This window comes from Anolis sagrei, chromosome 5 (genome assembly GCF_037176765.1).
Source record: "Anolis sagrei isolate rAnoSag1 chromosome 5, rAnoSag1.mat, whole genome shotgun sequence".
Taxonomy (NCBI): Eukaryota; Metazoa; Chordata; class Lepidosauria; order Squamata; family Dactyloidae; genus Anolis; species Anolis sagrei.
This window is the reverse complement of record NC_090025.1, coordinates 109,210,262-109,222,567: the sequence shown is the minus strand read 5'-3', so window position 1 is coordinate 109,222,567 and position 12,306 is coordinate 109,210,262.

Below are 12,306 nucleotides of genomic sequence, written 5' to 3'. Positions count from 1 at the left end.
GAAATGGAGGCTGGATAGCCATCTGTTGGGAGTACTTTGACTGTGTTTTCCTTCCTGGCTGAAGGGGATTGGACTGGATGCCTCTGGGGGTCCCTTCCAGCCTTATTGAAGTATAGACTGTATAGACTGCCTGGGAGTCCAATGGAGTCCCCTACCCTAAAGGTTTTTATTAGGGAGGCTGGATGCTGTGTGTTGGGAGGGCTTTGGCTGACTCTTCCTGCCTGGTTGAAAGGAGTTGGACTGAATGCCCTTTGGGAGTCTCTTTCATGGGGGCAGAGAGTGGAAGCATTTTTATGTGAAACACCTGTGGACTACAGGATGCACACTGGTGTGTTCCATTGCAGAGTTTGGAAACTCTATGGTAAGTTTCAGGGGAAGCAAAGCAGAGAATCATGCTAGAGGACCAAGAGAATTCCTATGGAGACAATTTCCCTCAGAGCATGGGTTAGTGAAACTATGGCCATATTTTTAATGTTGTCACTATCAACAACAATAACGGGGTGGGTGGGGGGAACACGTGGTGCTATATCATGAATTGTCAGTACTGTACATAATGCCCTTTATCTTTGTATATAAATATCAGCAGGGAGTTGCCACCGATTAGCTTCTACTGAATCCTCTCTTGTATTTCCCACTCCATCCTTCTTCCCATGTTCCTGATTTGGATTGCAGCCGATATTACCAAAAGGATTGCCAATGATTGGAATGTACATGGTGGCAGCCTCTTTTTGTTTCAAGCAGACAAACACACATTCAATGAAGCAAGACACGCATGTACAACCAGAGATTCCATCTTAGCTAGCATTAACAGCCCAGAGGAAGAGGTGAGCAGAACACAGGGGGACCTCGATAACATATGTAACTGAATGATGGTTTCACCATTGGATCCATTGGGTATGCCTCTATATCACTTGGGCTTGGATATCTTGGGGTCTTTCTACACATGCATTATAACCCAGGTTAAACTGGGTTTAGAGAGGGGGGGGGATGTTAGTCAAAATGTGGGAGAAATCAGGAGGAAGCGGATTAAAGGCTGGAAAACACGTGTTTAAAAGTTGCCCTTTAAACCCGATTCTTGCTGAAAACACACATACTTTTCCATCCATGCGTATCCCTGCAGGCATAGCAAACAAATGTTTTGCTTCCCTCCCCCCCTATCTGGACTCCCTCTCTGCCCTCCCCCTTTACATCTCAACTTACCAGAGCCTTCCTTAGATGTAGGTCCAAAGCCTTTGTTTCTTTTTGTCCTCCCTGGAAGAACCAACAAAGGGCCTTGGAGCAAAAATTCCCCCTTCCCTACCCAAAACTCTCCTTCATCTCTTTCAAGGGAGAAGGAGGGTGGGGGAGATAAAGACCTTAGGGAAATGGAGGAATGGAGGGGGAGGCTGGCAGTGCCCATGCCCACCCCTGCCGATCTCAGATCAGCAGGGGTATCTGGACACTCCCCCCCCCCCCGCCCCGCAAAAGCATGGGGTTTAGGCCAGCTATGTGGCATCCATTCGAAGATAAAATAGGAATCCCACCTCCTTTTGGATTTTTGGCCTGTCTAGAGGGGCCCTTGGTCTAGAGGGGCCCTTCAGGAGCAAAAGGAAATGACAGATAAGGGAAGACCTAAACTGAGGAATTGATGAAGACTGACACCACTTAAACTGCCATGGTTCAATGTGATACAGATCAATTGAGGTGCTCATAAAAACGACAGGACCAAAAGGAAGCCACTCCACCCGCCATTTATTACACTGCTAGCTTAGGTACCTGACAATAGCCTGGTTATTTGAAAAAGTCATTTTAATTTTTTTAATGAATGGTCTCATTAAGAACATGCTTTAACCTCCTCAAACTCCATCAGTACTTAAAGTTGGTCATGTTGGCAATGTGTGGCAAGTTTGCTCCAGATGTGTGATCGGTGAGGTTCAGTGCCTGCAGGATGAACTCAAACTTCCACCATGGCAGGTCAGTCCACTCAAGCCCCTCCATTAAGTTCACTTGGTAATGGGTTCTGTTTACCAAGTTTGGACCCGGTCGATTGTTGGTGGTCCTGGTTACCATGTCTGTGGATGTAGCTGAACAACAACTCCCAGAAATCAAGGTCAATTTCCCCAAAACCACTCAGTTGGTCATGGGGTTATGTATGCCAAATGTGGTCCAGGTCCCTCCCAAACCCCTCCAATATTCAAAATTTTGCATGCCTCGAAGGTATTCCAAGTTTGGTCCAGATCCATTGTTTTTGGGTTCACAGAGCTCTCTGGATGTAGGTGAACTATAGGTGAATCAAGGTCAATTCGCACCAAAACCCTCCAGTTTTTTTTGTTGATCATGTGATGTCTGTGTGACAAGTTACATCCAGATCCATCATTGGTGGGGTCCAGAATGCTCTTTGATTAAAGGTGAACTATAAATCCCAGTATCTACAACTCACAGATGTCAAGGTCAATTCCCCACCCCCCACAGCATCTGTGAGTGAGAGGGTGAACGTTGTAGAACTTCTATCAATGTATGTTTTGTCTTTTGGGGTAGGAAATAGTGGTTCAGGAAGATTTGAAAAAAAAACCTACTGATTTGTGCTATTTTTAGGAATTTATAGAATCCCGTGTCAAGGGCAGTCCTGTTGACTACTGGATTGGACTTTATAAGTGGAATAATGATTGGGTATTCGAAGAAGGCCGTCCTCTGATACAAACGTAAGTTTCTGGGCAAAATTCATCCACTGCTTGTATTTTAGAAACGTCATAAAAATGTTTTTTTTTTCTGCTGCCTGATAATTAATGTATTTTTTTTAAAGAGAGAGAGATTTGTAGAAAGCATGTAATACTCTGTATTTCTGGCCCATGCTCAGCAATTGCCATGACACTGACACTCTCCAGCTGAAGTATCTGAAATTGAATTTTTGATAGGGATATGAAAAGTCTGAACTATGCAACACACACATATCGCAGTAACATGGCCACGGTGGTCCACGCTCTCGTTACATCTAGGATAGACTATTGCAATGCACTCTACGTGGGGTTGCCTTTGAAGACTGCTCAGCAGCTTCAAATAGTCCAACGAGAGGCAGCCAGGTTAATAACTGGGGCGGCATACAGGGAGCATACAACTCCAATGTTACCCCAGCTCCACTGGCTGCCAGTTTGCTACCAGGCACAATTCAAAGTGCTGGCTTTGGCCTATAAAGCCCTAAACGGCCCCGGCCCAAATTACCTGTCTGAACGCATCTCCCCCTATGAACCATCGTGGAGATTAAGATCCTCCAGGGAGGCCCTGCTTTCCGTCCCGCCATTGTCACAGGCACGATTGGTGGGGGCGAGAGACAGGCCTTTTCGGTGATTGCTCCCCGGCTATGGAACTCCTTTCCTGGTGAGATCAGGTTGGCCCCTTCTCTCCTGTCCTTTAGAAGGATGGTAAAAACTTGGCTGTGGGACCAAGCTTTTGGGACAGGGCAATAAAGCGGCAATAGGAAAGATGACCAGGCCAATGATTTGACGCAGATGACTAGGATGTTTTAAATGGTGTATTTTAATATTTTGATTTTTTTTAATGTTTATGTATTGTATGTGAATCTGCGTCCCAGCATTGAATGTTTGCCGTGTATATGCTGTGCTCCGCCCTGAGTCCCCTTCGGGGTGAGAAGGGCGGAATGTAAATGTTTTAAATCAATCAATAAATAAATAAACATGAAATATGGCAAGCATGAATCAAGGGATGCTAATGGTGAAGAAAAAAAATGGAACATATAAATATTACTTAGGATAAGTGAGCTTAAATGCATGGCAATGGAACATTTTGAGCCAGATACACAGTGTTTTTCTCAGGAAATGCAAATGGAAAGTTAAGAAATGGGGTGGCATTGATAGGAGAGATGTAGCAAAAGCAGTTCAAATGAAATTATGCAAAATATGAAAAAAATCACAGCAATAAGACTTTTTCTATAGGGCAGGAAGGCGGGGAGGATCATCAATATAACCATAATCCAAGTTTATGCTCTAATTGCAGAGAAGAAAAAGTTGAAAAAAATCTGTATTGAAGTCCAGGAAGAAATGGATTGCACACAAAACTGAACTTCTATGGAAGTCCAGGAGAAAATTGATCTTTGACAGGAAAGGCTAAAGATCTTGCAAAACAACTCCCAGAATTCCACTGGAGTTAAAATGCCATTAAAGCCACACTAATTCTATACTAGATGAACCCTTTATTCTCTTCAAAAAGTTTCAGCACCTTTTAAAACTGTATTAAGAATTCAAAAAACAAATTATATGGATTTTCTACATAGTCATCTTCCTTTGCAATGTATTTTTCCCAGTGTCATACCAACATTTAATGGCATCAGCAAAAATGTTTTTGGTGGAGCTCCTAGCCACTGATGTGCCGCTGCTTTCACATCACCATCACATGAAAATTCTCTTCCCCTTCAAGCTCCTCAGTCAGTTGCTTAGGCATCCAACTGGCGCAGACTTTACTGAATTCAAGGCTGCCATGAATCAGTTCACAGGCAAATCCAACACTCACATTCAGCTTTCCTGCAGCATCTTTGACTGTTATTCTTCTGTTTTTACGAATCAGTTCCAGGGTGGTCCTGGCAGTAGCTGGATGCAGAGCACTCTGCATCTGTCACATTCATAGTACAGACATTTTTGAACATTTCAATCCATGCATAGATGACTCTACAAGCGAGGACTTTATCCCCATACTGAGCTCACATGCGGAGGTGGATTTATGCTCTCGGCTCACCTTCTGCTCCCAAAAAGTAAAAGATAGAAAGCTTTTCCTCTGTGGTAGAACTTATACATTTCGCAGCCATCTTCATCACAGCATGATAACTCTTACGACCTCATCATACAGGGCTAGAATTGGTGGCATATGCTGATCTAGCCCCAGTCACCCATTGAATTGGCGAGCTCCCATCAGACATCATGCCAGCTCTGTGGGTGAAGTAGGGCAGAACTGGTGTGCTGCAGAGGCAATACTGGAGGATTTCCATGTTGCCATTAAATCTATTGGGGGGGGGGGGGAGCCATGCACACCATATGTGCTCCAAAAGCTCTCACGCTTCCCCCATGTGATCGCTCTCCCATGGACCCCTGCAATGCGAGGCATGGGCCGTTGGATTCCATTTGCCCTGCAGCAAAGTGGAACGCCACTGCCTCCTGCCGTCAGCCATCTCATGAAGTAATTATACTAAATGGCAAGGCCAGCCAGTTTCCAAGATAGACAAGATGCATGAAACTTTCAGACACAACCAATTACTACTACTACCACCCTCACTGTTTCCAATAAAAATTTATAATATGCTGACATTTTTTGAAGACCCCCCTCAAATTTCCTCAGATGCATGCATGGCATATACTTATGCTTCCACTTTCTCTAAGTACTTCAAGATCCATTTGCATGCTGGTGTTTCAGACTAACATAGCAGTGGATTGGAATTCTACCTGCATTGTTTATTTTGTTTAGCAGTTGCTCAATTGACTAGCCTTAAATATCAGTAAATTTTAGTATACTTATATTTAAATATAAATATAGTATTGTACAACTTTTAACTGCTTAAAAGTCTTTCTTTTTTCTTCTTCCAGATTCTGGGGTCCTGGTGAACCAACAAATAAGGGCACAGCAACAGGATATACTAACGACTGTGTTTTTGTTGATAAAAACTGTGCATTGACCAAGCAATGTTGGCGGGATAGCCTATGTAATTCCCGAAAGGGAGCCATTTGTCGATTAAGACCCAACAAAAAGTGGATGCACTGACTGGGGTCTCTTAAGGCAAATGGAAACAGGCTTTGTGATGCCTTCAAGGACAGTTATGTTAACAGAAGCTGCAAGCAGGTTACGGGATGGCATGAAGAATTGTTCACAGCTTCCTGGTTTTTGTTCAGAGAACATCTGTAATCCACCATGGTGGAGACAAAAGCTTAGTTTGTAACCCCAGACATAAATTGCCTATAAATTATAGAATGGAAGAGGTTGGTGTGTGGCAATGTGTTGCTTTAGTACCTACCAGTGTGCACCCAGTTTCCAGTGTGTTTTTCCAATATCAACAATTTGAGGTGCAAAAAATAACAACATGTTATCATAAGGTGTCAGGAGATCATTCTTACCATAGCTGGTTTGGAGTGGTATTTATTGAGTAGGGTTGTTGTCAGGTCATTGTCTGCCTAGGTCCCCTACTTTGATAAGATAACCTCAGTAGCAGAGCAGGCAGATGGTAGCATGGTCCATGTTACAATTAGAGGTGTGAGAAATGGCAGAAATCCATTTTGGTTTTGTTTGGAAATTTGGACCCCCATTTCATTTTTGGAAGATTGGGGGGGGGGAAGCATTTTGATTAGCAATTCAAATTCCAAAGTTTTGGTATTCTTTCAATAAGATCCGGCCCATTAGCAGCAATTACAAAACTTATGAGACTTGTTTTTTTCCTTATTTTTATGGTTATCAGGATGAAACTTGCTACATGATTAGGCTAAATTTACAAGTGTAAGCCTGTCAAGTTTCAGAACATTTTGGTTATACACTGATCTTAGGAGATTCAAAAAATCAAAATAATTTAAAAAACAAAATCAAACGAAGCATCTTCTTGAATTTCTCCACAGTGACAGAACATTGAGTACAGCATCATTCCTGCCAAGTTTCAAAAAGATCCAGTCATTCAGTTTTTCAGAATTTTTTTCCAATTTAAGCACCTTAGGTGAGTCACACTCTGTCTCAGATGATTGAATTTTTTTTCAGATGTCAGGATGAAAGTTTCCATGCTTGTAGGACACATTTGTGACTGTAAGCTTGCCAGATTTCAGACCATTTAGATCATCCACTAATTTTTAGGAATTTTAAAACATTTTTACAAATATATATATTTAAAATAAATCAAGTGTTCCTTGAATTTCTGCACAATGACAAAACATCAGCAGGCCATTATAAGATGTGTAGTCTCATCACCTCTGACTGCCCTCAGGGACTACTGGGCACTACCAACTCAGATTGAAAGGCTCCCTCAACAGCAGCAGCACCAACACCAGCACCAAAAGACGTTATTTTAATTTTGATGGGCATGGGAGGATGAGAGGACACAAGAAGATACAACCAATTGACTTAAAATTAAAATTGTTAGAATCCTCAATATTTTATGAAATATATGTTAAAGAAATAGAGATGAAGACTTAGTTGTAACAACGATAATTTTGTAAAAGAGCTCCCCATACCTCAACAACTTTCACCCTCTTTGTTTTCTCCTTGCAACATATTAGAGATTTGTAAAGATGCAACTAACCAATAACTAATCTATTATCCCATTTTTTTTCTTTTCCTTACCTTGTTTCCCCACCACAGAGTCCTAGTAACTGTTTTATAAAAATTATTTGGGAAAAAAGGAGTACTTCTCCCCTCAAAGCCTGCTCAGAGCCACTGGACCCAGCACCACCACCAATCACATGTAACTAAAAGAAGCCTTGTTTTCAACAGTTGTTCTGTTGTGACCGAAAAAAAATTGGCAGCAGAAACCATGCCGTTACGGGCATCCAAACCAGCCAAATACCATTTTTGAAAACAGATCCATGCACAAGCCTATTTTGTCGATACCCAAATCTCCTAAAAGAACTTGATCCAAAAATAGTGGCACAATGAATACAGGATATAGAGGCTCAGAAAGACATTGCCACCCTTAGTAAAGCCGGCTCACAGAAATGGTAAGTCACTTCAAACATACTTTTCAAGCAGCCAAATACCTAAAGACAGAAATGCCTAAACATTTAAGGAAGGTATTCACTAGAACCAGATTTGAACAGACGGATGTAATGGTTAAACATGGAAGGTTTAACCAAGTTCCATATAACGAACAATTCTGTATCTGTGGGGCGACAGAGGTAGAGGATATTACACATGTATTGTTTAGTTGTATTTTGTACAACAAAGAGGGAAATCAATACCTTGGACAATTCATTACACAGAAAACTCACTGGGATCCCCATATCAAAACTACATTCTTAATGGCTGGCCAGAATGCTAAGATAACACACCAAACAGCCCTTTTCCTTCATAAAGCAACACAGCTGAGAACTGCATATCTGGAGGCGATTGGGGTACACTGTAGGGGTGACGCAGATATTTGAAGTGGCTTGGGATTGGGTAATAGTTGGTCTATTTTAACTTTTGTTTTAACCTTCGTTTTTAATTTTTGTGATTTGAAATTTTACCTTGGCATTTTAATGATGATATCTTAATTACCTTTTAACTTAATCAAATTTGAATGTATCTTAGTTCACTATTATGGGAGTTTTAGGATAGTGATTAATGTCTATTTGTGTACGTTTTTGTTTTTAATATTGATACGGTCAGTGGACTAATCAATAAACTTTGCTTGCCAGTTGCTTGCCTATTTTGTGGGCAAGAGCAGATCCAGTTCTTTATGTTTATTTATACCCCACTTTTTCTCTCTAAAAAGGAGACTCAAAGCAGCTTTGAATGAAATACAATACAAGGACATTATTTCCTCCTAAACTTTCCTTTGTTAGGAGACTTCCAAACTTCTGAATTTCTGGGAAATGCTTTCTTATTCTAATTCCCCTGCAATGCGATTTGAACCTTGAACACGGCTGGCAGCCAATCGCAGAGGAACATCAGGTGAATGAGAGAAGTTCTGGAATGTTTCACATCACAGGGAAAGGTGATGAGGAGGAAGGAACAACTACAAGGTAAGGAGAAGTTAAAGTTAAACATGGGCAATGAACATTATCCATGTGAAGCTGCCTTGTACCCATCAATCCCTGTCATTATATCCCTCCAAAAACTGGGACTTATTTAGAACAAGTGCAATACTATGCAACATGTGAAAGATCTCATTAAAGTGGAATTGAGCCGTATACATTAAAAAGAATAAATGACATACAGTGTCAAAAAGCATTCTGAAATACAGTAGAATTAAATCCCTACAACTCACCTTTAAAAGCTTTCTCTTTTGAAACCTTCGACTCGTAAAAACATGCCGGAATAGAAATGTTGGGGTAGTGATAGCAAGGGGGAGGACATTGTAGCCTCCTTGGGAAGAGAGTTCTAGAGCAGTTCCTCCCAAAGTGGGTACTATTGGCCCCAGGGGGCGCTGGAATGATCCAAGGAGTAGTACTGGCCTGGGGGGGGGGTCATTTGGGGTCATCAGTTAAAAATAAGGGGGCAACAGAAACACGAAGAAAGGGGAAAATGGAAAAGAAATTCATATATGTTTCATCTGGTGTTTACTTACTTACTTAGGCGATCCCTCATTGGCCGAGTACGATAGTCTTCCAGGATCAGAATTCTTGTGGGTCCGTAGGTGGCTGTGGAGCCCTATTCTTGATCTACATCTTCTTCTGCAGTGAGGGCATTGGTTTCCAGGTGAAAGGTGGTCCTGGTTGGGGTTGGCTTGATGCACCTTCCTCTTGGCACGTTTCTCTCTTTCACCCTCCATTCATGCCTCTTCAAATTCTGCAGCACTGCTGGTCACAGCTGACCTCCAACTGGAGTACTCAAGGGCCAGGGCTTCCCAGTTCTCAGTGTCTATGCCACAGTTTTTAAGGTTGGCTTTGAGCCCATCTTTAAATCTCTTTTCCTGTCCAGCAACATACTGTTTTCCGTTCTTGAGTTCGGAGTAGAGGAACTGCTTTGGGAGACGGTGGTCGGGCATCTGGAAAACGTGGCTGGTCCAGTGGAGTTGATGGCGGAGGACCATCGCTTCAGTGCTGGTGGTCTTTGCTTCTTCCAGCATGCTGACGTTTTTCCGCCTGTGTGGTGTTACTTTGTGGTTACTTTGTTTTAAAAATGAACCCACCAAATGCAAGTTATAACTGATCAGTGGTCAAGTCTGCTATCAAGTCTTCAGAAGCAAGTATTGGCAGGAGAATGTGTCATGCACTGTTGTAAAGTCCATAATGCATCTCCAGGAATATATACATGTAATGACTTGTTTACAATATAATGTAATATTATAAACAGGCAACATGTATTTAGATTGTTTCTGAACTGTGTGACAAGCAGATAATCATAGTGCAAGTGCACTAAGTATTAAAAATTAATTCACCCTGTTGACAAAATAGATCTGAACATTAATAAATTGATAGCAGCGTACCAGGTTCATTCTTCTCATTTAGGATTATTTAAATGTTATTCATAATTGTTATTTTAATATTATCCCACATTATCTTTTTTTTTCTTTGTGATGCAAATGTTACTATAGTTGATTTTAATACTTAATTTTACAAATTCAAGCTTCAAAGTGTCTTATTTACAATAACATTTTTGACTGGATTTACACTACCATATAATGCAGTTTTAGAATGTAGATTAACTGCATTGAACTGGATTATATGGCAGTGTAGACTCACAGTAAAGTTAATTTGCATTTTCAAACTGGATTACACGATAGCGTACATCCAGACTTTCTTTACCATGCTATAGGATGCAGACAGAAATATAATTAAACGAAAGAATGCACCTTTGCCACTGCATCTGTCTGCTTGTTCATTTAAAGAAGATGGATCTCCAGGCAAGGGCTAAATAATTCTGAAAAGGGGGCAGCGCACCAAATAGATTTGGGAACTCCTGTTCTAGAGCCTAAGGCTAGCCACCAGGAAGGCCCTATCTCAATGTTGCCTGTGAAAGTGATAGGATTGAAAGAAATGAGGATCTCAGAACCTGGTTGGACTCATATCCAGGGATACAATGTACCAGGTGACCGCTTTGGACTATGGATTTTATTGCACATAGCTGTTGATGTGCAGTCTTGCTATCTGGTATTCACAATCCCTGGGCTTACCTTTCAAACCTGGCTGTTCTAATATGAATTATCTCTGGATGCTGGACTCTCCGGTATTTGGCTCTCAACCCCGGGCTGGACACTCAGTAACTCTGTTGGTCTACTTCTTGCTGGTAGATGGGTTTGAAGCTTCTCACAATTAGGTCCAATGTCAAAGTCACAGTCCAATAGTCAGAAACAAAGAGTTCAATTGTCAGGCTCCATATGTTAAAGACCACGAATCCAGGAATAAAAACCACAGGCAGATTTCAGAAGTCATACCAGAAAGTCATGAATACATACTGAAGCAAAAGTCCATAAATCAAAGCCAGGAATTCAAGAATACAAACATGGTCTGAAGCAAGAGTACAGGGAACCAAGAGGAGAGTCCAGAAATCCAAGCTAGGGGGAAGCAGAGTCAAGGTCCAAGACAAGGATATGAAACTGTCTGCTGCCAAGGGCCAGTCTGCTCCAGGATCTTTTATAATGAGGTCTCAGCTCATTGTTACATCACATGTAATCCCAGAAACCTGTGATGCTTTCTGCAAGGAGGAGATATGATTAACCACATCCAAGCTTGCTCTAAATACTGGAGAACTGTCCCCTTCTGCAGAAGGGTTGCTTTCACAACAGCTGAGCCAAACCAGACAGACTGAGACCACGACAGATTGTGAAAATTTGCATCAACAAAATTCTTGCACTGCACAATGATGTCAAGGTGTGAAAGAGATTGTTGCAATAATGTTATGTTTCCACTTGCTTAAACGGCATGGTTGTGATGCGACAACAGGTTGGAAAGATAAAAGTCCTGTGCCCAGAAACAGACTCATCATACCCTGATATGGCAATCTTTGGTTATCAGGTGGCCCCCACCATTATTATTTTTAAAAGGAAGAGAAGTTCCTTTTAAATGGAGGAACTCTGAGACATTTCAGTCAATGGAGCACACTTCTGAAAATTCTGCTCTATTACAATCTCTTATGAAACTACTGAGTTCAACTACTGTGGGTTCAACTATGGAGTGGTTTTAGCTAACTGCAAAATGCAGGTTCAGAGCCTGGTGTGCTTTGCTACTCCCAAAAGGCCAGATTCAACACATGAACTGGTATGAAGGCAACTAACAGACGTTTAGTCAATCTGGCCAGAAAGACTCTGTACTGTGATGTCAGTACAGAGACTTGCATTCAGAAAGAACCAAGGTAAGTAAAGATAATTTTATCCATTTTGGTAGCCATTCAAAATACTTGTGCCCTCCCCTGATTGGTGGAAAAGCTGGCCCGGTTTGGATGCAGACTTCTGTGGACTGGGATTCCTTCTGATGTGACTGGTTAGAGGAGTTTTCTCTGTGGCCGGAAAAAGGAACAGCTGTGATTGGTGAATTCAGGGCTCAAGTCAATTTAAAGACCCATTCCCTTAAGGTGTGTGAGTCCAAGAATATGTTGACGTCAAATACGAATAGTAGCATGATTAACGTAATGTACAGCCCAGCTAAACACAAAGAGGTAATCTGTAAAACACAAGGGGTGATTGAAATTGCCATATATACTCAAGTATAA